Source organism: Phyllobates terribilis, unplaced genomic scaffold (assembly GCF_046119375.1).
Source record: "Phyllobates terribilis strain yellow unplaced genomic scaffold, ASM4611937v1 Scaffold_10__3_contigs__length_209671492, whole genome shotgun sequence".
In the NCBI taxonomy this organism is placed as follows: domain Eukaryota; kingdom Metazoa; phylum Chordata; class Amphibia; order Anura; family Dendrobatidae; genus Phyllobates; species Phyllobates terribilis.
The window spans coordinates 169,169,313-169,194,105 of NW_027362770.1; the positions used below are offsets into that span (position 1 = coordinate 169,169,313).

Below are 24,793 nucleotides of genomic sequence, written 5' to 3' on the forward strand. Positions count from 1 at the left end.
TCTGCAACAACTTCTCTGTTTAGGAGGTGTCCCATTTTTTGTCCCAGTCCTTAGTTCTTTTAGGGACCCCTCCCCTTATGCTATAGGTCTTCGTTCAGACTAGCTGAGGACTTAGGCGGGTCTGTTCGCTAGGAACAGGCAGCCAGCTACATCGTAGGGATTCAGCTTAGTTTTACTGTAGGGACAGTTTTCCCTTATCTTTCCTTAGTACATGTTGCAGATCATAACAGTAAGTCCAGCCCAAAAAAACTAAAAGGAAAGAAATTCGGGGATCAGTATGGTTTCCGTCCATGATTTGGCTCAACGCTTGCAGGGATTGTCTCTGGAGGTGTCCAAGCTCCAGCAACACGTGAGTAGCTGTTCTGAAGCGCATTTTGTGGAACCCAAGGTAGGACTGCCTAATGTTTTTTATGGTAAACAGCAAGATTTTTTTTCCTTTAAAAATGCTTGTTTGTTATATTTTCGTTTGAGACCAAGGTCCTCTGGGAATGAATCACAGCACATTGGTTTTATTATGTCACTTTTGCGCAAAGAACCACAGGGGTGGGCCTTTTCTCTCCAACCTAATGATCCATGTTTAAGATCTGTAGAAGATTTTTTTTCTGCTATGGGGCTATTATATGATGATCCTGATCGAATCTCATCTGCTGAGGCAGAACTCAGGTGTTTGAATCAGGGGTCAGGTGATGTTGAAAATTATTGCACACACTTCAAAAGATGGCCTCAGAGGTTAAATGGAATGATCCAGCTCTGAAATGTCTATTTCTTGCTGGTCTGAGTGAAAGGGTTAAGGCCCCGTCACACTAAGTGATGCAGCAGCGATCCCGACAACGATACGACCTGTCAGGGATCGTTGCTGCATCGCTAATACATCGCTGGTGAGCTGTCAAACAGGCAGGCTCACCAGCGATCAGGGGAGCAGCGATATCGTGGAAAGAATCGTTCCACGATGTCCTGCTCCCGTTACCAGCCTGCTGCTTAAGCAGGAGCAGGCTGGTAACTATGGTAAACATCGGGTTACTAAGTGCGCGTGTGCCCCTAGTAACCCGCTGTTTACCATGGATATCACTCTGCTACGGTGCGCGGGAGGTTACCGTTCACCTTAGCAGAGTCGTATCCATGAGAAACATCGGGTTACTAGGGGCATACGCGCACTTAGTAACCCGATGTTTATCATGGATACGACTCTGCTAAGGTGAACGGTAGCCTCCGCGCACCGTAGCAGAGTGGTATCCATGGTAAACAGCGGGTTACTAAGTGCGTGCGTGCCCCTAGTAACCCGATGTTTACCATGGTTACCAGCCAGATCGTTGGTCCCGCTGGTCACACACACAGCGATGTGTGCTGGCCAGCGGGAGGCCAACGACAAAAAAATGGTCCAGGACACTTTGCAGCGATCAGCGACCTCACAGCAGGGGCCTGATCGTTGCAAAGTGTCACACATAGCGACATCGCTGGTGAGGTCGCTGGTGAGTCACCAAAACCGTGACTCAGCAGCGATCTCGCTAGCGATATCGCTATGTGAGACGGGGGCTTTAAGGACTTGCTAATTGCATTCCCCCGTACCTGAGACTCTGCAGGATGCCATGCAATTAGCTGTTCCTGTGGATAGGAGACTGAGATTTAGACAGAATGAGGTAAAGACTCCTGTAATGCCAGGTCCTAGTCCCCAGAAAATCTGCTTTGATGGCGGAGAACCAATGGAGGTTGGGGTGAGAATGATTGGTAAGAATGTGGTTGTGTATTTGGATGACATTTTGATTTATTCACCAGATCTGGAGTCCCATTGGCAGAGTGTACATGAAGTCTTGCAGTTATTGAGTGATAATTCACTCTTTGCTGGAGAAATGTGAGTTCGCTGTGCAGAAAATTAGTTTTTTGGGCTACATTGTCTCCAGCGAGGGCTTTGAGATGGACCTGGTGAAGGTTCAGGCTGTGCAGGAATGGCCCAGGCCTATTGGTTTGAAAGCTATACAGAGATTTTTGGGTTTTGCCAATTATTACAGGAAATTCATTAAGAATTTTTCTGTAATTGTTAAGCCTCTGACCGATCTCACCAGGAAAGTTGCGAATACGGTCCAGTGGACTACTGAGGCCATTGAAGAGTTTGAGTATCTCAAAGAGAGGTTCAGTTCTGCTCCTATCCTTATGCAGCCTGATGAGACCAAGCCTTTTTTGGTTGAGGTCGATGTTTCATCGGTGGGGGTCGGAGCAGTTTTGTCTCAGGAGAATAAGGATGGAGTACATCCTTGTGCCTTCTTTTCAAAAAAAAATTTCGGAAACCGAACTGAATTATGATGTTGGAAATCGGGAGTTTCTGGCTATTAAACTCGCGTTTGAACATTGCCATCATTTTTTGGAAGGCGCTAGATTTCCTATTCAGGTTTTCACAGATCATAAGAATTTGATCTATCTGGATGCTGTCAAGCGCTTGAATGCCCGTCAAGCTAGGTGGGCACTTTTTTTTCCTCGGTTTAATTTTTCTGTTACCTATATCCCTGGTACTAAGAATGTTAAAGCCGATGCTTTATCTCGCAGCTTCTCTCCTATGGTCGGTGCCGAGGAGGAGAGCATTTTACAGAAAGGAGTTGTGGTGGCGGCATTGGACTCCGTTTTGGAGAATGGGATTCTGAAAGCTCAAGATGATGCTCCATCTATCACTCCCCATGGGAGGTTGTTCGTGCCTAGAGCCTTTAGGAGAGATTTGTTTGTGGAGTGTCATGAGTCTCGGTTGGCAGGTCATCCAGGAATTTCGGAGATTAAGAGACTTATCAGTCGCAGTTTTTGGTGGCCTGGATGGCAGAAGGAAGTCATCAAGTGGGTGCGTCAATGTACTGTGTGTGCTAGGTCAAAGGCTTCACATACTCCTGCTGCTGGGTTGCTTTGCCCTCTGGAGGTTTCTAGTGCGCCTTGAAAGCATGTCACAATGGATTTTATTACTGATCTTCCTGTGTCTGAGGGTTTTACTGTCATCTGGGTGGTCGTGGACATGGGGGGGGCATGGTTTCAGCCGCCGCTCACTATGTACTGAGCAGTGACTGAAGCCTTGCCTCTACGACTGAAAGCCAAAGGCTGCCATAAGAAATAAAGTTAATTTCCTCTGAGCCGCACAACTTCTGAACGCTATTAACTTGCAGATTAACCCCATATCTGCAGGTTAATATTGTTTTTTCACATGACAGGCTTCCTTTACATGGCTTGGTTGTTAGTGTCCCATCAGCCCCTTCTCATTGCAATCATGGCTGAAGGTCTCCGTCTCTACCCACTTGGTCCTAATATCAAGCTCAATCCAAAACTGGGCTTCATAGATGTCAGTCTGTCTATATACTGCAATACTGAGATATTACTGTACACAGTACATGTGATCTAATGACTGCAAGTTCAAGTCTTGAACTGGGACTGAAAAGGAAGTATAAAGTTACAAAAAAAATAATAACAAAAATAAAAATAAATTGTATCATTCATCACCCTTTTCCCAGTTAAAAATATAATGACATTTACAAAAATAAAATATGCAGTATAGCCACGTCTGCAAAAGTCAAAAGTGTCAAAATATAAAATTATTAAACCTGTACAGTGGACATCGGAGAGTAAAAAAATAAAATAAATCAAAACACCAGAATTTCTGTTTTTCAGTCATCAGACTTCCCCAAAAAATGCAATCAGATTATCTGCACCCAAAAATGGTACCAATGAAAATTACAGCTCATCATGCAAAAAACAAGCTTTCAAAAGTAAAAAAAAAATATATATTTTTCACCGTTCTGATTTTTTTTCACATTAAAATATTTTAAAAAAAATACTATATAAGTTTTGTATCACCATAATCATACTGACCTGGAGAATCTTGTTACTGGGTCATTCTTACTGTACAATGAACAACGTAAAAACAAAACCAAAAAAACTATGGCAGAATAGCTTTTTTTTCACCATTGCACCCTAAGGTCGGTTTCATACGTCCATATATTTCCGGTACCGGAAAAACTGTTACCAGAAATATCCAGCATATAGTTAGCGCTGTTCCCAAGCGCTGGGTGCTGAACCCTGCCCTCATCATGGTTCCAGTACCAGCAGGGACAATGATGAGGGTAGTAGTGTCTGCTCCCACAGTGTCCTTGTGTAAAAAAAAAAGAATAAAATAAAAAATCCATATACTCATCTATCCTAAGTGTCCCCCGCTGTAATCCTCTGACCGCTGACACTGAGGGGCCGGGGAGAATGAGCCTCTCCAGCGAGCGGCTCCGGAGCTGAGCTCTGGAGCGGTTCCCTGTCACTTACTGAGTTCAGCTCTGGAGCCGCTCATTCTCCCTGGCTTCTCAGCGTCAGAGGATGTAACATCCCTGGCGGCATGCTTGCATAGTGCACCACCCCCCACTATGCAAGACCGCAATCTTACCCACCAGTCCAGCCTGCAAACCTTGCTCCAGTTCATGCTGTGTGCATGTCTTTTGTCTGACTGCTTAGGGCGGCGGCCCGGTTACTTCCTGATTCTTATAGCTGCTCTGGGCGCACTCCTAATGCGTCTCCAGCCTATTGCTGTGAGTCACTGGATATTTAAACCCCCTCCACCCAGAAGGAGGTGCCTGAGCAACACTTTCTATCAGTGTGCTCCTTGCCTCTGAGTTGCCAGGTCTTGTCCTGTATCTTGTCTGTTTCTGCCACCCTGGGGGCTGAATACCCAGGCCTGTTACCTGTGACTTCTAGTCTGTTTCCGCCTCTGGGGGCCGTATACCCAGGCTCGTTCCTGTATCTTGTTTCAGTATCAGTTCCTGTCTGAACTGTCTCCTAGCCTGTTACCTGTCTGTCTCTATGTCCGTACCCTCCCTTTTCCTGCAGTGTCTGAACCTGCACCTAACTCCAACTCGTTGTCTCTGTACTTCTGTTTGTGAGTTTTGTGTCCACTCGCTACTTCATTGTAAGTACCTTGTGTGTATCTGGTTCTGTTTGTCCCTTTTCCCTTCCTCCGTATCTACCTCCTGTGTTCTAGCCATCTTCCTGTATCTTCCAGTCTATTCCATGTGAAAAGAGCCCTGTCCTCTCTGCCTGCACCTTCAGCCCTGTTCTGCTCTGCCTTGTTCACAGGACCTGCGGTTTCGCTCTTCCTTGTCCATCGCCCCGGCGGTTTCGCTCTGCTCTGCCTTGTTCACCGCACCTGCGGTTTCGCTCTGCTCTGCCTTGCTCACCGCACCTGTGGTTTCGCTCTGCTCTGCCTTGTTTACCACACCAGCGGGTTCGCTCTGCTCTGTCTTGTCCACCGCTCCGGCGGTTCCGCTCTGCTCTGCCTTGTCCTCCGCTCCGGCGGTTTTGCTTTACTCTGCTTGTCTACCGCATCTGCGGCTCTGTTCCTGTCTCCCAGTCTGTACTGGACCCTATCCAGCCTGCGCTCCAACCTGCTAGTACCTCCATGTCTGTACTCCAGCCGTGCTTGCCAGTATCTCCCTGTCTGCATACCAGCCGTGCTTGCCAGTACCCACCTGTTTGCATACCAGCCGTGCTTGCCAGTACCCACCTGTCTGCATACCAGCTGTGCTTGCCAGTACCCACCTGTCTGCATACCAGCCGTGCCTGCCAATACCCACCTGTCTGTATGCCAGTCTAACCTGCCTGTTCCTGCATTCCCCGGTGTGGGTCAACAGCTGTGACCGGGGTCTGACCTGGAGTAGCACCTGGTCCCTCTGCTTGGTTCGGGTTGATACTTAGTTACGCCCCTCCAGGCACTCCTCGGTTCATGGTACAGTGGGATCACTAATCACGTTCACGCCAGTCAGTCTAGGCGCGAGAGTAACAGAGGATTACAGCGGGGGACACTTAGTTAGGACAGGTGAGTATATAAATTTTTTATTTTATTCTAATTTTTACACAGTGACACTGCGGGAGCAGACACTACTACCCTTATCATTGTCCCTGCTGGTCCCAGCAGGGGACAATGATAAGGGCAGCGTTCAGCACCCGGCGCTTGGGAACAGAGCTAACTGTACTGCTAATTCCCAGGCGCCGGTACGTATCACACTGATGACCCACGGATGTCATCCATGTGTGTTCAGTGTGAGACACTTTTGCGGACCGTGCATCCGCAAAAAAACTGACATGTCAGCGTGTGGAGCACACGGTCCGTGGAAACACACTGACAAGGGCGCAGACCCATAGATTTGAATGGGTCTGCATGTGTCAGTGTCTCCAGGACATGTGGAAACTGTCACCACACTTACTAGAAACACGGACGTATGAAGGAGCCCTTAGTGGAATTTTTATTTGTCATTTTTTGGTAATGATATGGTGAAGTGAATCGTGTTATTCAAAATTACAACTAGTCCAGAAAAATCAAGCCTCACGTGATTATGTGGCTTGAAAGAAGGAAGGGAACAGGAAAGTGCAAAATACAACTTGATACCATTAGGATGGGAGTAAAATGAGGAAAGTGCAAATTAAGTAATTTACATCATTTAGAAAATTTTACAAGGAAATTAATTCCCATATTAAAACTAATAACAGTAATGATCCTGGATGGTCGTCCATAATAGGGTCCACAGATCACATGACCTGTTTCATTAAATGTTCAGCCAATCAGATTCCCCTCGCTGTGGTGTCACCAGTCTCTGAACAAATTTCTTATAACAAATGTTATTCTGCAGCTGCAGATTCTAATCCAGCAGTCACCAAAAAATTATGGATAATTTAAACGTAGCGCAGAATGAAGGGGCTCGGAGAAGGTGACTGTGAAGGTGTGTAAGTGTCTGATGGGGTCACACAGCTCATAAAAGGACAACTGCCCGGCCCCATAATCCAGACATATCCTGAATCTATAAATGGAGATCTTGTCAGGTAACCGGATCTCTTTACTGTCATGTATCAGTGAATACTGATAATTATTAGTGATGGGCGAGTGCTAAAATGCTCAGGTGCTCGATGCTCGGGTCGAGCAAATTGGAATGCTCGGGTACTCGACCCAAGCAACGAGCCCAATGTAAGTCTATGGGAAACTCGAGCATTTTTCAGGCGGCTCCCCCCGGCGGTCTGCAGAGGCCTACAAATTACCCAAATCAATGGGAACAGTGCTCAAATGACATGGGAACAGCATGGGGAAGACCCCTAGAAGCATTTCTGACCCCATGTCACTGCTGTGAACAACGTTGTCAGAGGTATTACGTCACTTTTACGGACTCACAATAAAACATACAAAAATGAAACCAAAATGGATTTTCCTGGGAAATATGTTAAGGAACATCCTTTCCAGGGTAATGACTTGTACACAAGGCAAAATAAATAACCAAAACCAAAACTACTCCTCCACACCTTGGGCTATGTTCACACGTAGCGTTTTTGATGCATTTTTGCACTGCTTTCAACCGTGACAAATGCATTCACCAGGAAATGTCATTTTAACATTTTACAACCTTATCAGGCCATGTGGTGCGTGACACATCATCAGACACATCCGGTTTCATTTATGAAGGATGGACTGTGAAAGTCACAAAGCCTATTTTTATAGGGCCATCAGGCGGCCTTTACTATTCTTATAGGGCCAGCAGTCAGCCCTCACTATTCTTAGAGAGCCATCAACCGGCTATGCTTTTTTGTTCCCATTACTAAACAGTGGGTCTCCTATACTGTTATTGCACATGCAGTGAGTGGCAGGGCGTCCCAATACCCCTTTGAAAATTTGGACTCACCCCTATACCCCTTTGAAGAGACTTAGAGGAGAGCCTCCTCAAAACAATGTTCCCTTTATTAGGAAGTGGGTCTCCCATTGTGTTTGCCTATGCAGTAAATGCAAAGGTTGCCAAAAATTTGGAGGCACTCCGATGCCCCTTGGAAGAGACATGGACGTCAGAGGGCCTTCTGAAAACAATGTTCCCATTATTAGGAAGTGGGTCTCCCATTGTGTTTGCCTATGCAGTGAATGCAAGGGTTGCCAAAAATTTGGAGGCACTCCAATGCCCCTTGGAAGAGACGTGGAGGTCAGAGGGCCTCCTGAAAACAATGTTCCTATTATTAGGAAGTGAGTATCCCATTGTGTTTGCTTATGCAGTGAATGCAAGGGCTGCCAAAAATTTGGAAATATCCCAATGCCCCTTGGAAGAGATGTCGAGGAGGGTCTCATGAAAAAAAAAATGTTCCCATTATTAGGAAATGGGTCTCCCATTGTGTTTGCCTATGCAGTAAATGCAAGGGTTGCCCAAAATTTGGAGGCACTCCAGTGCCCCTTGGAAGAGACATGGAAGTCAGAGGGCCTCCTGAAAACAATGTTCCCATTATTAGGAAGTGGGTCTCCCATTGTGTTTGCCTATGCAGTGAATGCAAGGGTTGCCAAAAATTTGGAGGCACTCCAATGCCCCTTGGAAGAGACGTGGAGGTCAGTGGGCCTACTGAAAACAATGTTCATATTATTAGGAAGTGGGTCTCCCATAGTGTTGGCCTATGCAGTGAATGCAAGGGCTGAAAAAAAATTGGGAGGCACTCCAATGCCCCTTGGAAGAGATGTAGAGGCCCTCATGAAAAAATGTTCCCATTATTAGGAAGTGGGTCTCCCATAGTGTTGGCCTATGCAGTGAATGCAAGGGCTACTAAAATTTGAGAGGCACTCCAATGCACCTTGGAAAGATTTGGAGGAGGGCCTCATAAAAAAATGTTCCCATTAGAAAGGAGCGGGTCTCCTATACTTGTAATGCCCATGCACTAAGCGTATGGGCTGACAAACATTTATACCTGGGGGGTATACATGAACATATTGTAGAAAAACATTTTTTTATGGGCATCATCAACACCCTTTAAAAAAATTATGTGGGTGTTGCATCACGGACCACAGTCACCCTGGTGATATGGTGGTGGAGGATGAGGAGAAGGAGGAGGACAAGAGCAAATAGCCAAAATCAGGAAGCATATACCCATGTGTGGGTGTGAAAAGGTGCATGGGAATACACCTCCCAAAAAAAAGACACTAGATTTGAGTTTATGTTACGCTGCTATCATTCGGTGGTGTTGAGAAGTCTGGCCCAATCCAGCCCTTGTTCATTTTTATAAGAGTCAGCCTGTCAGCATTTTCAGTTGACAGGTGGATGCGCTTATCAGTTAGAATTCCACCAGCGGAACTAAAAACCCGCTCTGTTAAAATGCTAGCGGCAGGGCAGGCCAGGACCTCCAAGGCGTAGAGAGCCAGTTCATTCCACGTTTCCAGCTTGGATACCCAATAATTATAAGGCACAGTGGAATCACTGAGGACGTTTGTACGGTCGGCAAGGTACTCCCTCAGCATCTTCCCAAAGTTTGCACTTCTTGTGAGAGTACCCCGCACCTCAGAGCCTGTGCGATGGGAGGGGCTAGAAAACTCTCCTAGAAGTTTGACAATGTTCCCCTGCCTCTGCTGGATTGGAGTTGTGTCTCTCTCGCCTGTACTCCTTGGTTGTCCAATGAACTGTGACCTCTGCCGCCAGCGTTTTCAGATGGGATATTTTTTTAATAGTGCCGCAACAAGGGCTTCTGGTACTGCCCCATCTGGTACTGCCCCATTTTTGTAGACCTGTCCACCTCAGGAATAAGAGAAATAAAGTTCTCCTTGTAGCGTGGGTCTAGAAGTGTCACCAACCAGTAATGACTGTCACCCAAAATTTTGAGAACGTGAGGGTCACGGGAAAGGCAGCGTAACATAAACTCAGCCATGCGTGCCAGACTGCTAACAGGCAAGACTTCCGTGTTCTCACCAAGAGGACAACTGAACATGCTCTCCTCCTCCTTCCCCCTGTCCTCAGGCCATCCACACTGAACAGACGGTATGACAGTTGTGCAGGTAGTACCGTCTATAGCACATGAAACTAGCTCCTGTTCTTATTCCTCCTCCTCTTGCTCATTGTCACCCAATCCACATTGGGATGAGATGAGGCAGGGCTGTGTGTAATCACTCTGTATGTTTCCTTGCTCCATCTCATTGTGCTCCGCCTGCAATGTATCGTCTTTGATTGTGAGCAGAGTGCGTTTCAAAAGACAGAGAAGCGGGATGGTGATGCTAATTATGGCATCATTGCTGCTCACCATCTTGGTGGAGTCCTCAAAGTTTTGGAGGATGGTACAGATGTCTGACATCCATGTCCACTCCTGAGGTCTTATGTGTGGAGTCTGAACTGAATACTGGCGGCCTTGTTGATGCTGGTAGACAACAACTGCCCTCTTCTGCTCACAAATCCTTCCCAACATCTGCAGTGTAGAGGTCCAACGCGTGGGGACATCACACACCAGTCGGTGAGCCGGAGGGTGCAAACGTTGCTGAAGCACAGAAAAGGCGGCGGAAGCTGTAGCTGACTTTCTAAAATGGGCACACAGGTGGCGTACTTTGACAAGCAGATCCGGCAGCTATGGGTAGGTTTTGAGAAACCGCTGAACCACAAGGTTAAGCACATGGGCCAGGCATGGTACATGTGTGAGCTCGCCTAGCATCCGCCATCAGGTTCCGGCCATTGTCACACATGACCATGCCTGGCTGTAGGTTCAGAGGTGTCAGCCACAGATCTGCCTGCTCTTTCAGAGCTGTCCACAACTCTTCAGCATTGTGCGGTTTATCACCTAAGCATATTAGCTTCAGCACAGCCTGTTGCCGCTTGGCTGAGGCAGTGCTGCAGAGCTTCCAGCTTGTGACTTATGTGGTCATTTCGGAGATGGAGGCTGAAGAGGAGGAGGAGGCTGAGGAGGATAAGGTGCAGGAGCTGTAGACTGTGGGGGCAACCCTGATTGACCTAGTGGCCGCAATCCTCGGCGTCGGGAGGATGTGTTTCGTCCCAAGGTCCAACTGGGTCCCAGCTTCCACTATGTTAACCCAGTGTGCCGTCAGTGAGATGTACCGTCCCTGCCCACAAGCACTTGTTGTCACGGGTGTGTTGCCACGAAGATCGTCACGAGTACACAGCCTGACTTCTCGCAGCTGACTTGTTGGTGCTTTGTGTTTTCTCGGCAGTGTAGGAGTTAATTCTCTCTCTCTCTGGGCTAGCTGAGGTCCAGCCTCGCCCAGCTGCAATCAATGCTTCTTTAGTGAGACTCCTTTATATTCCTGCAGGTCTGTTTGGGAGGTGTCGGTGAAAGCTTTTCATTCAGACTTACAGAGCGGATCGTGGTGTTTGGAGTTGCTGAGATAAGTGTATTTGGAAGTGTGTTTTCCCTTTCCTCGCTTTATCATTTATCTCCTTTCCCGTTGGTGTTCCCTCTGTTGTAGTTGTTTAGAAGTTGTATGCAAGGTGGTTTTGGTTTTTCCCTTGTACTGTCTCGTTCGTCTAAATACTGTGTGTGGGCATATTATTTCTGGTTCCCTATTGTTGTGATCGGGGTCCTTCTCAGGACTAGATTACTTAGGTGCAGGGATCCTCAGAAGGTAGGGGTTACGCTGGCGGCCTGGACCTCTGTACCTTTAACAGTACCTCCAGGATGAGGGATTAGTCAGGGCCCCAGCTTAGGGTCAGCTTAGGCCCCCTACCTCCAGTATTCTGTGACAGTGTGACATTTTCACCGACCATCTTAGTTTTTCTCCAGCTACCATGGATCCAGTAGCCGGTCTAGCTCGGCAGTTGCAGAGTTTGTCCATGGGGCTGGCGGACGTTAGGTCCAAGGTTTTGCATCCTCTGGAGCAAGCCGGACCAGAACCTAAAGTAGCTCTCCCTGACAGGTTCACTGGGGGGCGGGACAAGTTTTTTGTTTTCCGGGAGGCATGCAAATTGTACTTTCGGCTGCGGCCTCGGTCATCGGGCAGTGAAGAACAAAGGGTGGGAATTGTCATCTCGCTCCTACAAGGGGACCCACAATCTTGGGCGTTCTCTCTTCCCCCAAGCTCCCCGGTTCTCCAGTCAGTGGATAGGTTTTTCGCTGCTCTGGGACTCGTATATGATGACCCAGATCGGATCTCCCTTGCTGAGTCTAAGTTACGTAGGATTCAGCAGGGAGATCGTCCGGCGGAGGAATTCTGTTCGGAGTTCCGTAGGTGGGCCACGGACACCCAGTGGAATGACCCGGCTCTTAGGAGCCAGTTTTGTCATGGTTTATCCGACAAATTACAGGATGTGTTGGCACAGTATGACTCTCCCGCGTCACTGGAAGCCGCTATGGCCCTTGCTATTCGCGTTGACAGACGGCTTCGGGAGAGGTGCGGGATAACTCTACCCCCTGTAATGTCTCCACCTCCTACAAGGTCCCCTCATATGGTGGTTCCCCTGGTCAGTCCGGAGGAGCCTATGCAATTAGGAGGGACATCATTTCGGGGAAGGGGACCGGTGGTGCGCCATAAGACAGGAAGGTGTTTTCTCTGCGGGAAAAAGGGACATTTTATTGGGGGGTGTCCATCCCGTCCCTTGCAGAGTAAAGAGTCGTCGAAAAAACTGTTGATCCCAGGTTGTGTGGTGGACGGCAATCTGGGAGTAGGTATTTCGTCCCTAGGTTCGTCTCAGTTTCTCGTACCGGCGGAGGTGGTGGTGGGTACGAGAACTGAGAGGATATCTGTTCTTCTGGATAGTGGGGCCGGGGCTAATCTGGTTGATGCTCGGTTTGCCCGGGTTCAAGGTATGCGATTGAGTGAGTTGGCTAAACCCATCCCCATATTCTCGATCGATGCCAGACCTCTCGGTCAGGGAAGTTTTTTGCAAGCTGTGCATGGCGTAAAACTTCAAGTGGGGGCAATACATAAAGAACTGTTGTCTTGCTACGTGTTGGAGGGTCTTCCCACTCCTATAGTGTTGGGCCTTCCTTGGTTAGCTAAGCATAACCCGGTTATTAATTGGCAAACCAGAGAGATAAGCCAATGGAGTAAATTCTGTAATAAAAACTGCATGAACACGGTCATCGGTGCGGTTACTCCTTGGGTCTTACCTCCATTTCTGGCGGACTTTGAGGATGTATTCTCGGAGAATGGGTGTCAGGAACTACCTCCTCATCGCGTGTATGACTGTTCTGTAAAACTGCTCCCTGAGGCCAAGTTACCTAAAGCTAGGTTGTATAACCTTTCTGGTCCTGAGAGGCAGGCCATGAAGGATTATATTTCTGAAAGTCTGGCTAAGGGGCATATTAGACCTTCATCTTCTCCGGTGGCCGCGGGGTTCTTCTTTGTTAAGAAGAAAGATGGAGGCCTACGCCCTTGCCTGGATTTCCGTGAACTTAATCGGATTACGGTCCGAGATCCGTATCCGCTCCCACTTATTCCCGATCTCTTTAATCAGATCGTGGGCGCCAAATGGTTTTCTAAGTTGGATCTCAGGGGGGCGTACAATCTGATTAGGATGAAGGAGGGGGATGAGTGGAAGACGGCTTTTAACACTCCGGAGGGGCATTATGAGAACCTTGTCATGCCATTCGGTCTGACTAATGCCCCGGCGGTGTTTCAACACTTTGTTAATGATATTTTTCGCCACCTGGTGGGACAGTTTGTTGTCATATATCTGGATGATATCTTAATTTACTCGCCGGATCTGGTGTCTCATCAGGAGCACGTTAGACAGGTGTTACAGATCTTGCGGGATAATAAACTGTATACCAAGTGGGAAAAGTGTGTGTTCGCCGTACAGGAACTCCAGTTTTTAGGCTTCCTGGTTTCAGCGTCCGGTTTTCGTATGGACCCTGGGAAAGTGCGGGCAGTTCTTGAGTGGGATCGGCCGGAGAATCTTAAGGCACTACAACGTTTCCTGGGGTTTGCTAACTATTACCGGAAGTTCATTCGTAATTTCTCGTCCATGGTTAAGCCTCTCACAGACATGACTAAAAAGGGGACGGATTTTTCTAGGTGGTCTGACAAGGCTTGTCAAGCATTCTCCTCCTTGAAAAAATGTTTTGCCTCGGCACCCATACTCATTCAACCTGATGCGTCTCAGCCATTCTTTGTAGAGGTAGACGCTTCCGAGGTAGGGGTGGGAGCAGTATTGTCACAGGGTTCGTCCCCTGGTAAGTGGCATCCGTGCGCCTTTTTCTCTAAAAAATTGTCGTCCGCTGAGAGGAATTACGATGTCGGCAATAGGGAACTCTTGGCCATTAAGTTAGCTTTTGAGGAGTGGCGCCATTTTTTGGAGGGGGCAGTTCATCCGGTCACCGTCATCACCGATCACAAGAACCTGCTATATCTGGAGTCCGCTAAACGTCTGAATCCCAGACAAGCTAGGTGGTCATTGTTTTTTACCATGTTTAATTTCGTCGTTACATATCGTCCTGGGTCTAAAAATGTAAAGGCGGATGCCTTATCTCGTAGTTTCCCTGGGGCCGGGAATACGGACGACCCGATTCCTATTCTTCAGGAGGGGGTGGTGGTTTCGGCAGTATGCTCTGAGCTGGAGGAGTAGATATTGGAGGCTCAGGGAGACGCCCCTGTTGGACCTCCGGGGAGACTGTTCGTTCCAGATCAGTTGCGACAAAAGGTGATCGAGGCACACCATAACTCAGTTTTTGCAGGACACCCGGGGAGTAAAGCAACTGTGGATCTCCTCTCGCGTCGGTTTTGGTGGCCTAACTTACATAAAGAGGTGGTAACTTTTGTCGCGTCCTGTGGGGTTTGTGCGCGCTCTAAGACCTCACATACCCGTCCGTCTGGGGCCCTCTTACCTTTGAAGATCCCGGAGCGTCCTTGGACTCATCTGTCTATGGACTTTATTACTGACCTCCCTCCGTCTTCGGGTAAAACGGTCATACTCGTTGTAGTGGACAGGTTCAGCAAGATGGCACATTTTATCGCTCTTCCGGCTCTCCCTAATGCTAAAACTCTTGCGCAGGTGTTCATTGGGGAGATTGTGAGGCTTCACGGGGTACCCTCCGAGGTGGTGTCTGATCGGGGGTCTCAGTTTGTGTCCAAGTTCTGGAAGGCGTTTTGTGCACGGCGGGGGATGCATTTGTCATTCTCGTCGGCTTTTCATCCTCAGACCAATGGTCAGACGGAACGTATGAACCAGAGCTTGGAGACATATCTTCGGTGTTTTGTGTCAGAGAACCAGGAGGACTGGGCTTCTTTCCTACCTCTGGCAGAGTTTGCTCTCAATAATAGGCGGAGCGAGTCCACTGGTAAGTCCCCGTTTTTTGGGGCATATGGTTTTCACCCCCAGTTTTGTACTTTCAGTAGGGGGGGCTCTTCGGGGGTTCCGGAGGAGGAACGATTTTCCTCATCTCTCGCTTCAGTATGGAGAGGGGTGCTGAAGAATCTGAATACTATGGGGAACCGATACAAACGTATGGCTGATAGGAGGAGAGTGTCTGGTCCGGACCTAAGTGTGAACGATCAGGTATGGTTGTCTACCAGGAATATTAAACTTAAGGTTCCCTCCTGGAAACTGGGTCCCAGGTTCATCGGGCCGTACAGAATCAGTTCTGTTATTAATCCGGTGGCATTCCGTCTTGACCTCCCCCCTACGTTTAAAATTCACAACGTGTTTCACAGATCATTGCTTAAGAGGTATGTGGCGCCGGTGGTACCGTCACCTTTACCTCCCCCTCCTGTGGTTGTCAATGGTAACTTGGAGTTCCAGGTATCGAGGGTCATTGATTCACGCTTTAATCGCCGGTCCCTTCAGTACTTGGTTCATTGGAAGGGGTATGGTCCTGAGGAGAGGATGTGGGTTCCTGCGTCGGATATTAACGCAGACCGATTAGTTCGGGCCTTCCACACGACTCACCCGGATAAACCTGGCCCTGAGGGTCCAGAGGCCCCTCGTAGAAGGGGGGGTACTGTCACGGGTGTGTTGCCACGAAGATCGTCACGAGTACACAGCCTGACTTCTCGCAGCTGACTTGTTGGTGCTTTGTGTTTTCTCGGCAGTGTAGGAGTTAATTCTCTCTCTCTCTGGGCTAGCTGAGGTCCAGCCTCGCCCAGCTGCAATCAATGCTTCTTTAGTGAGACTCCTTTATATTCCTGCAGGTCTGTTTGGGAGGTGTCGGTGAAAGCTTTTCATTCAGACTTACAGAGCGGATCGTGGTGTTTGGAGTTGCTGAGATAAGTGTATTTGGAAGTGTGTTTTCCCTTTCCTCGCTTTATCATTTATCTCCTTTCCCGTTGGTGTTCCCTCTGTTGTAGTTGTTTAGAAGTTGTATGCAAGGTGGTTTTGGTTTTTCCCTTGTACTGTCTCGTTCGTCTAAATACTGTGTGTGGGCATATTATTTCTGGTTCCCTATTGTTGTGATCGGGGTCCTTCTCAGGACTAGATTACTTAGGTGCAGGGATCCTCAGAAGGTAGGGGTTACGCTGGCGGCCTGGACCTCTGTACCTTTAACAGTACCTCCAGGATGAGGGATTAGTCAGGGCCCCAGCTTAGGGTCAGCTTAGGCCCCCTACCTCCAGTATTCTGTGACAGTGTGACACTTGTCCACGTGTCCGTGGTTAGGTGGACTTTCCCTGTAACGGCATTGTTGAGGGCATGGCTAATGTTGTGGGACATGTGCTTGTGTAATGCGAGGACGGCAAACCGGGAGAAATAGTGGCCGCTGGGGACCGAGTACCGAGGGACGGCCGCTGCCATCAGGTTGCGGAAAGCTGCCGTCCAAAAGGCAACATTTCGAGCGCAAGCAGTCGCGAAATGTGGGAATTTAGTAGGGTGGCCTGTGGGGCGTTGGCTGCGAATTTGCGCTTGCGTTCAAAGGACTGGGGTATAAACAACTGAACGCTGTGCTGGGATAAGGATATGCTTGCTGATGGTGCTAGTTGAGAGTATGCAATGTCAGGTGCAGGGCAGGAGGCATCTTCGCATGCACTATGGACAGGGGATTGGCTTGCACGCACATCAGCGGAAGAAGTAGTGGTGTCACCCGCAGACACTGTTCCTGGACCCTGGGGTTCGGCTCACAATGTCGGGTGCTTTGCTGCCATGTGCCTGATCATGCTGGTGGTGGTCAGGCTGGTAGTTTTGCTACCCCTGCTGATGCTGGCCTGGCAGGTGGTGCAAATGGCCTTTTTGGGGTTATCGGCAGAGTCTTTAAAAAACAACCAGACTCGGGAAGACCTAACAGTTGTACTGGCAACTTCCGTCATGTTGTTGTTACGGGGAACGGTTGCCCGCCTTTTGTCTGCGGCCACCACACTGCTTCTTCCTGCCTGTTGGGGTGCTCTGCCTCCCTCTCCCTGTGTGCTGCTGTCCTCGCTCTTCATGTCCTCCTGCCAGGTTGGGTCAGTTACTATATCATCCACCACCTCGTCTTCCACTTCCGCACCCTGGTCCTCTTCCTGACTTTCTGGCAATTGTGTCTCATCATCGTCCACCTCTTGTGACACTTTCCCACCGTCGCCTTCGTATGACCGTGGCTGCTCAAATATTTGGGCATCGCTACATGCTATCTCCTCTTGCCCCGCTTCAAGTGGACCAGGCGAGAGGCCCGAATTTATAAATGGAAAAGTGAACAGCTCTTCGGAGTGTCCAAGTGTGGGATCAGTTGTCTCTGGGCACTGGGCATGGTGGGAGGAAGGAGGATCAGGGTGAGGAATATGCGGTCCAGACTCACTGCTACTGAGACTTGACCATGTGGAAGACAGGGTGGTGGTGGTGGTGGCTAAGTGACTGGAAGCATTATCTGCTATCCAACAAATAACCTTTTCACACTGCTCTGTGTTCAATAGTGGTGTTCTGCGGTCCCCTATTAATTGGGACAGGAAGGCCGAGCGAGAAGATGTGGGTGTTTGTTGTGGCACAATTTCAGCTTGCCCACTGCCTTGGCCTCTGCATGCACCATCACCATCACGTCCAGTTCCCCGTCCCTTGCCCATTTTAAAAGGAGGATAATATCTTCTACGCTCACTACAAATGGCTGAATTTGGAGCGAACTTATATGTGATCCGTTTGACGGACAAACCACAGTTTTAAATAGCTGGCCTGTAGGTAACTATTTTGAACAGCAAACTGGTGTCAATAGCTTCACTGACACACTGCAACAAATGTTTAATGGAGGTCAGAAATGGCAGTATTTTCTGACAACGTATATGTGATCCGTGTGACTGACAAACCACAGTTTTAAATACCTGGCCTGTAGGTAACTATTTTTAACAGCAAACTGGTGTCAATAGCTTCACTGACACACTGAAACAAAATTTCAATGGAGGCCAGAAATGGCAATATTTTCAGCGCAATTATACATGAACCGTGTGACGGACAAACCAGTTTTAAATAGCTGGATTTTTAGCGCTGTAATATGGAAAGGACCTGGCTGTATTCTGCAAGCAAATGGAGCAGAAAAACGGTGTTCTCTGGATTGCTTTTTAAGCAAATAATCAGGATTAAAATAAAAAATAATTATTCCTGTCCCCTGATACCTGGGGCTATTTCAACAAATATCTGTAAAAGCAGCAGACAGAACTGCAATGGATGCTCTTGCTATGTGCACTGCAGTCTGCTATGTACACTGCCTGCCAGCCTAGCACTGATATCTCTGCAGCTGGATTAGTCCTCAGAAGGACTGTTAGTTGAGATAGATATGTGCCTTTATAGTCTGGTATACCTACACTAACTAGAAACAAGCAAATCTCTCCCTAGCTCAGCAGCACCTCTCCCTACACTGTCTGATTCCAGAGTGACTGTGACGAGCATGGCGGCGCCAGGTCTGATATAGACCTGATGACGTTGTGCAGCCAGCCAATCACTGTAATGCCACAACCAACATGGCTGCGGCATTACAGTGTGTGGCAGACAATCCCTGTGTAAGACTGGGGAAGACCGGGATGTGAGTACTTTCAGAGCAAGGGATCCGGAACTGCCGGGGCCGTACCCCTGGTTGCAGGGGGAAGACAGACTGCGAGCACAGGAGTCAGGTGACTGGGAAGCTGGGGGCGTGTCCAGAGTGAGAGCTGAGAGGTCAGGTGACCGGGAAACTGGTGGTGTGTCTAGAGAGAGGGGGAGACAAGGACTTTTGCGCGGGAAAGCGGCAAGATAGTTCTGCTCAGGAGAGCAGTGTGAGAGGGTCCAGGCTCCTCTCTCCAGTACTGGGAGCAAGATCCGAGTGCAGTGGACCAGAGGAGTCAAGCCGACTAGAGGGAGAGAGACGCAGGGTCCGTGGAGCCGAGCACGTGAGGTGCACTTTTATGGACTAGGGGCTCAGCGGGTAAAACCGGAGACCGCCCGCTGCTGCCAGAAGATGGAGCATTGTTTGGGAAGGGAAGCCTGAGGAAAGCATCACCGGCATCAGCTGGCAACTGCCTTGTGGAGGATAAAAGTCAGCTAAGTGTAAAAACTGTTGATTACAACCGGTTTGACTCTGCTGCATCTAGTTAAACTGTGAACTGTCAGTTATAGACTTCTACCTGCTATTTCCCTTGTTTTTCCCCATATTTTCCCCTGTTACTCCCTGCGTGGAGATTGACCCTGTTATTATAAACCTTCCCTGTTTATTAACCCTGTATTGGCTGCTCTGTGTTTCTGTGTCACAGCATCTAAAGTACCTGTATTACACCTGCATGTTGATTGGCGCTCTTGCTCTAAAGAGCGCCAAACATGCAAGGAGGGGACCCGAGCTCCCGCAGAGCAGCCCCGGAAATACTCAGCGAGCGCCGAGCATCTCGAGCAGTAAGATGCTCGGGCGAGCACCAAGCAGTAGCGAACATGCTTGCTCATCACTAATAATTATATCTCCTCAAACCCCAGGACTTGATATTATATCCAATCAGTGACTGACGCCCCCTCCTGGCTACACTGGGATAACACATCCCCACCTTACAATCCCCTGTTCTACTGCCCTCCACATCCCAATAATGTCATCCTGAGGTAAATCCCCTCCTGCTCATCACCTGATTATACTGGAATCTCTCTGCTGTTTCTGGACATTTCTGCTTCTCTTGTGTCCAGGTTGCAGTTTTTCAGGTCGTCTGATATAAGGAGATTATTAGCAGCTGTGTTTACATCCAGTAATATGTCTTCAGGATCCTCCACATAGATCCCGCTCCTTATGCCTGATATTACATCAAATAATGTGTGTCATGTGTGTGAGATCACAGCCACATCCAGGTCATCTCCATCATGGGGCTGTTTATCATGTCCCCCTGTGTCCTCATCACCTCCATCCTCCTCAGGATCACACAAGTCACCGGTGTCTGGTTCCTGTAAGACAGTCAGTGCAGGGGCGGAACTACCGCCCGTGCAGCCCGTTCATTGAACGGGGGCCCCGAGGGAGAGGGGGCCCCTCCAGCCTCCAGCAGGGCCGCTATCAGGGCATGACTGCCCTGACTCCAGTATGGTGCCCGGCCGGTAGGGGCCCCCTCGGAGCCCCGGTGGGGGGCCCCCCTCTTGTGCGTCTCTCTCCTCATCGGGCCCCCGGCCCCATGCTAAGCGCCGGGACATCTCAGCGCTGCGCTGCGCTGCTACGGCAGCGCCTTCATGATTCCCCTGACCTCCGGTCATGTGACGGTGCCGTCACATGGCCGGAAGTCAGGGGAACCTGGTGTCAGCGATTTGGACGAGCGCCAGGATTCTGCAGGGATCGCATGGGGGTAAGTATAACAAGTTTTTTTTAAATACAATTAACTAGGAGTGGGGGGAATGGGAGAGGTGCACATGTGGGGGAGGGGGATGAGAGAGGTGCACATGTGGGGGAGGGGGATGAGAGAGGTGCACATGTGGGGGAGGGGGATGAGAGAGGTGCACATGTGGGGGAGGGGGATGAGAGAGGTGCACATGTGGGGGAGGGGGATGAGAGAGGTGCACATGTGGGGGAGGGGGATGAGAGATGTGCACATGTGGGGGAGGGGGATGAGAGATGTGCACATGGGGGGGATGAGAGATGCGCACATGGGGGGGTGAGAGATGCACATGGGGGGGATGAGAGATGCACATGGGGGGGATGAGAGATGCACATGGGGGGGATGAGAGATGCACATGGGGGGGATGAGAGATGCACATGGGGGGGTTGAGAGATGCACATGGGGGGGTGAGAGATGCACATGGGGGGGATGAGAGATGCACATGGGGGGGATGAGAGATGCACATGGGGGGGATGAGAGATGCACATGGGGGGGATGAGAGATGCACATGGGGGGGATGAGAGATGCACATGGGGGGGGATGAGAGCTGCACATGGGGGGGATGAGAGCTGCACATGGGGGGGATGAGAGCTGCACATGGGGGGGATGAGAGCTGCACAGGGGGGGATGAGAGATGCACATGGGGGGGGATGAGAGATGCACATGGGGGGGATGAGAGATGCACATGGGGGGATGAGAGATGCACATGGGGGGATGAGAGATGCACATGGGGGGGTTATGTTTACATAACTTTGTTGCCTTATGAAGGGCAGGGGGGGCCCCCCAAAATTTCTTGCACAGGGGCCCACTACAGTCTGTGTCCGCCCCTGAGTCAGTGGATCCGTCATGTTACACAGCTCCACAATGTGTCTCATCCTCCTGGACAGCTCGTCCTTCTTTATTTCCAGCTGATGGATCAGAGCAGACAGTGACAGTGTCTCCTCTTTTTCCTGCTTGGAGATCTCACTCAGGACCTTCTTCTCCAGGTCGTCCACCCTTCTCCTGATGTCTGTACACAGGGCAGTGACTCTCTCGGCTTCTCCAGCTGCCTTTCTTGAGCTTTTCTCCACTGCTCCTCCAGACTCCGGACTCTTTCCTCAGTCTCCTTTCTCTTTGCGATCAGTTTCTGGAGAACATTTCTCAGTATCTTCTTCTTCTTCTCAGAGGCCTCAACCAGCATGTCCATCAGATGTCCCCAATGTTCTCCGGCCAAACTGCAGGACACACAGATACAGATGGCATCCTCAAGTACAATAGTACTTTAAAAGTTCCTTATGGACAGAACATTTCCTTTTCTCCAGAGAAGTGCTGGGATCAGATAAGACGTGTTCTGGTGATTTGCTGTGAGACCTCAGGTGTTTATCACACAGAGAAGCCTCACAGTGTAGACAGGATCTAACAGCAGGTACAGGAGAGTCCACACAGTAAGTGCAGAAGATCCCGGTGATCTTCTCCTGAGGTGGTTCAGTATGCCGGAAAGTCTTCACAATCTTACAAAGAGCAAAGTCTCTCATTAGTGTCGGCCGCTCCTGAAACTCTTCTCTACATTCAGGACAGGAATAAACTCCAGACTCGTCCTGTGTATCCAGCACACGATCAATACAGACCCGGCAGAAGTTGTGTCCACATCTCAGCATTACAGGATCTGTATAAGTGCTCAGACAGATGGAGCAGAGCAGCTCGTCTCTCAGATCAGCAGACGCCATGGCGGACAGAAGAAGAAAGAAACGAAAGTGAAAGTGTCTAATGCTGGACAAAGAACAAAGTTGTAGTTACACCCATTCACTTAACCCTTTATTTCTTCCTTCAAAAAACGATGACTTCGATCAACATAGCCATCGGAAGGTTTTATTTAGTAAGAAGATTGTATGTGTCAAATGCATCATTTTGAGGTACATATAATGCATTAACTTTTATTATTTTCTGTTGAAAGAAGTAAAAAATGGGTGCGTAAATAGCACTGAAATCCGATAACCAATCGTGAAGATAATAAATTAAATTGCTCACCTTTCAGAGTTGTGACATGCACAACTCATTCTAAAGATATAAAACGAGGTGCTGCAGCTGGCACTAATCTCCAGGGATCCTTAGCGAAACAAACAGTATGTGGATGTGGTGGTGCCAGTGAAAGCCGCGCTTCCCCCAGGATGAGACAGTAAAATAGGTCGATATGAAACTTTTATTGAAGAGCTACAATACTAAGCGTTTCTCGGACGTCCGTCCGCTTCCTCAGCTACATAGCTGATAATCATTATAGTGCAGGTGTCCATATATATATACACACACACATATACATATTAACCCATGTGATCAAAGAAAAAAAAACGCTAAGGGATTCCTTGGCGCCAATAAATAACGGTCATCCATCCTAAAAAAACTCTTATGAGGTCAAACCAATTTGCAATATATATTACTAATTGCTATTATCATAGTCAATAAAAAATGCATGCATATTAATAAATTCATAAGGAGCTATATATGAGTATTAAATGCAATTAAATAAATAGTAAGAGAAAAACAAAAATACATTTAATTTCAAGAGAATCATAATCCCCTGATTCACCATTAGGAATATTTGTCTGTTTTTATCACGGGAGAAGGAAGGAGGGGGATAGGATATGAACCTGTACCCGGCACACATCCAGCTAACCACTGTGCTAGACTCTAGAGACTGACACCGGAGGATTAGCCAGAATAAGCCAAACTGATGATATGTCTAAACTATGTGCAGGTTAGTTGCCACTCTGCGCAGGTTAGTTGCCACTATGCGGGTTGTATGATAGGTTCCTCTGTACAACTAAGCAACAAAGAAAATGAAGTACAATTCAATTACACATGTGACGCGCCCCCTGGGCCTGTGCTGTGCAGGGGGATACCCGGAGCCGGATCGCTGGGGGTTGTAGTTCTCCGTGGCTGTGACCCGGTCCGTGCCCAGGGCGGTCAAACCAGTGGCAGTCTTAGGTAATAACAATGTCCGACTACGCCACCCGTGGATTGCGGTCAGTGGGGACCGCCGCTGCGCTGCAGACCACTGAGGCTGATGTTGTTTGCGCAGCTGAGTATGGGATAACTCCCCACGGGAGAAGTATTGCCTCAGGGCAGCTATTGTGGATGATGGGAGTGATGGTGTGAGCGTCCCAGTGCTAATGGTGCTGGTGCGGCAAGGAATCACAGAGACGTGTGGTGCAGTTCAGGGTCTTTACTGATGGTACAAGGCAGACCCTCCCGGGAGTACTGGCTATTATAAGGGGCCTGGTCAGTCTGTGAGCATGCAGGAGTTCCCCTGGCCAGGTGGAGTTGTAGGCCTCCCCATTTATCTGCACTCTTCCTGGCTACCTTGCTGTCAGCGGTTACAAGTAGCCCACGTCCCTGAGTATACCGTGTGGTGCTCACCCGTATGGCTGGCGACTTGGGGCCTTCTGTTAGCCTCCACTCCTGGATGGCGGCGCTGGTCCCTTCTTTGTGACTGAGCCTCCGGGCTTCTATGGCCAGAGGACCTGGAATCCCCTGCCGGCTGGTTTCTGCTGCTGGGTATATGTCACGCTGTCTCTGTATACTGGAGGTAGGGGGCCTAAGCTGACCCTAAGCTGGGGCCCTGACTAATCCCTCAACCTGGAGGTACTGTTAAAGGTACAGAGGTCCAGGCCGCCAGCGTAACCCCTACCTCCTGAAGATCCCTGCACCTCAGTAATCTAGTCCTGAGAAGGACCCCGATCACAACCAAAGGGAACAAGAAATAATATGCCCAAACACAGTATTTAGACGAACGAGACAGTACAAGGGAAAAACCAAAACCACCTTGCATACAAACAACTACTCAACTACAACAGAGGGAAAACCAACGGGAAAGGAGATAAATGATAAAGCGAGGAAAGGGAAAAAACACTTCCAAATACACTTATCTCAGCAACTCCAAACACCACGATCCGCTCTGTCAGTCTGAATGAAATGCTTTCACCGACACCTCCCAAACAGACCAGCAGGTATATGAAGGAGTCTCACTACAGAAGTATTGATTGCAGCTGGGCGAGGCTGGACCTCATCTAGCCCAGAGAGAGAGAGAGAATTAACTCCCTCACTGCCGAGAAACACAAAGCACCAACAAGTCAGCTGCGAGAAGTCAGGCTGTGTACTCGTGACGATCTTCGTGGCAACACACCCGTGACAGTACCCCCCCTTCTACGAGGGGCCTCCGGACCCTCAGGGCCAGGTTTATCCGGGTGAGTCGTGTGGAAGGCCCGAACTAATCGGTCTGCGTTAATATCCGACGCAGGAACCCACATCCTCTCCTCAGGACCATACCCCTTCCAATGAACCAGGTACTGAAGGGACCGGCGATTAAAGCGTGAATCAATGACCCTC

General features: G+C 49.0%; 1 pseudogene; it reads right to left on the reverse strand.

Annotated features, from left to right (window-relative positions):
* Nucleotides 1-6,315: 6,315 nt before the first annotated feature.
* LOC141164211 (E3 ubiquitin/ISG15 ligase TRIM25-like) lies at nucleotides 6,316-22,153 on the reverse strand (annotated as a pseudogene).
* Between the last annotated feature and the right edge of the window lie 2,640 nt (nucleotides 22,154-24,793).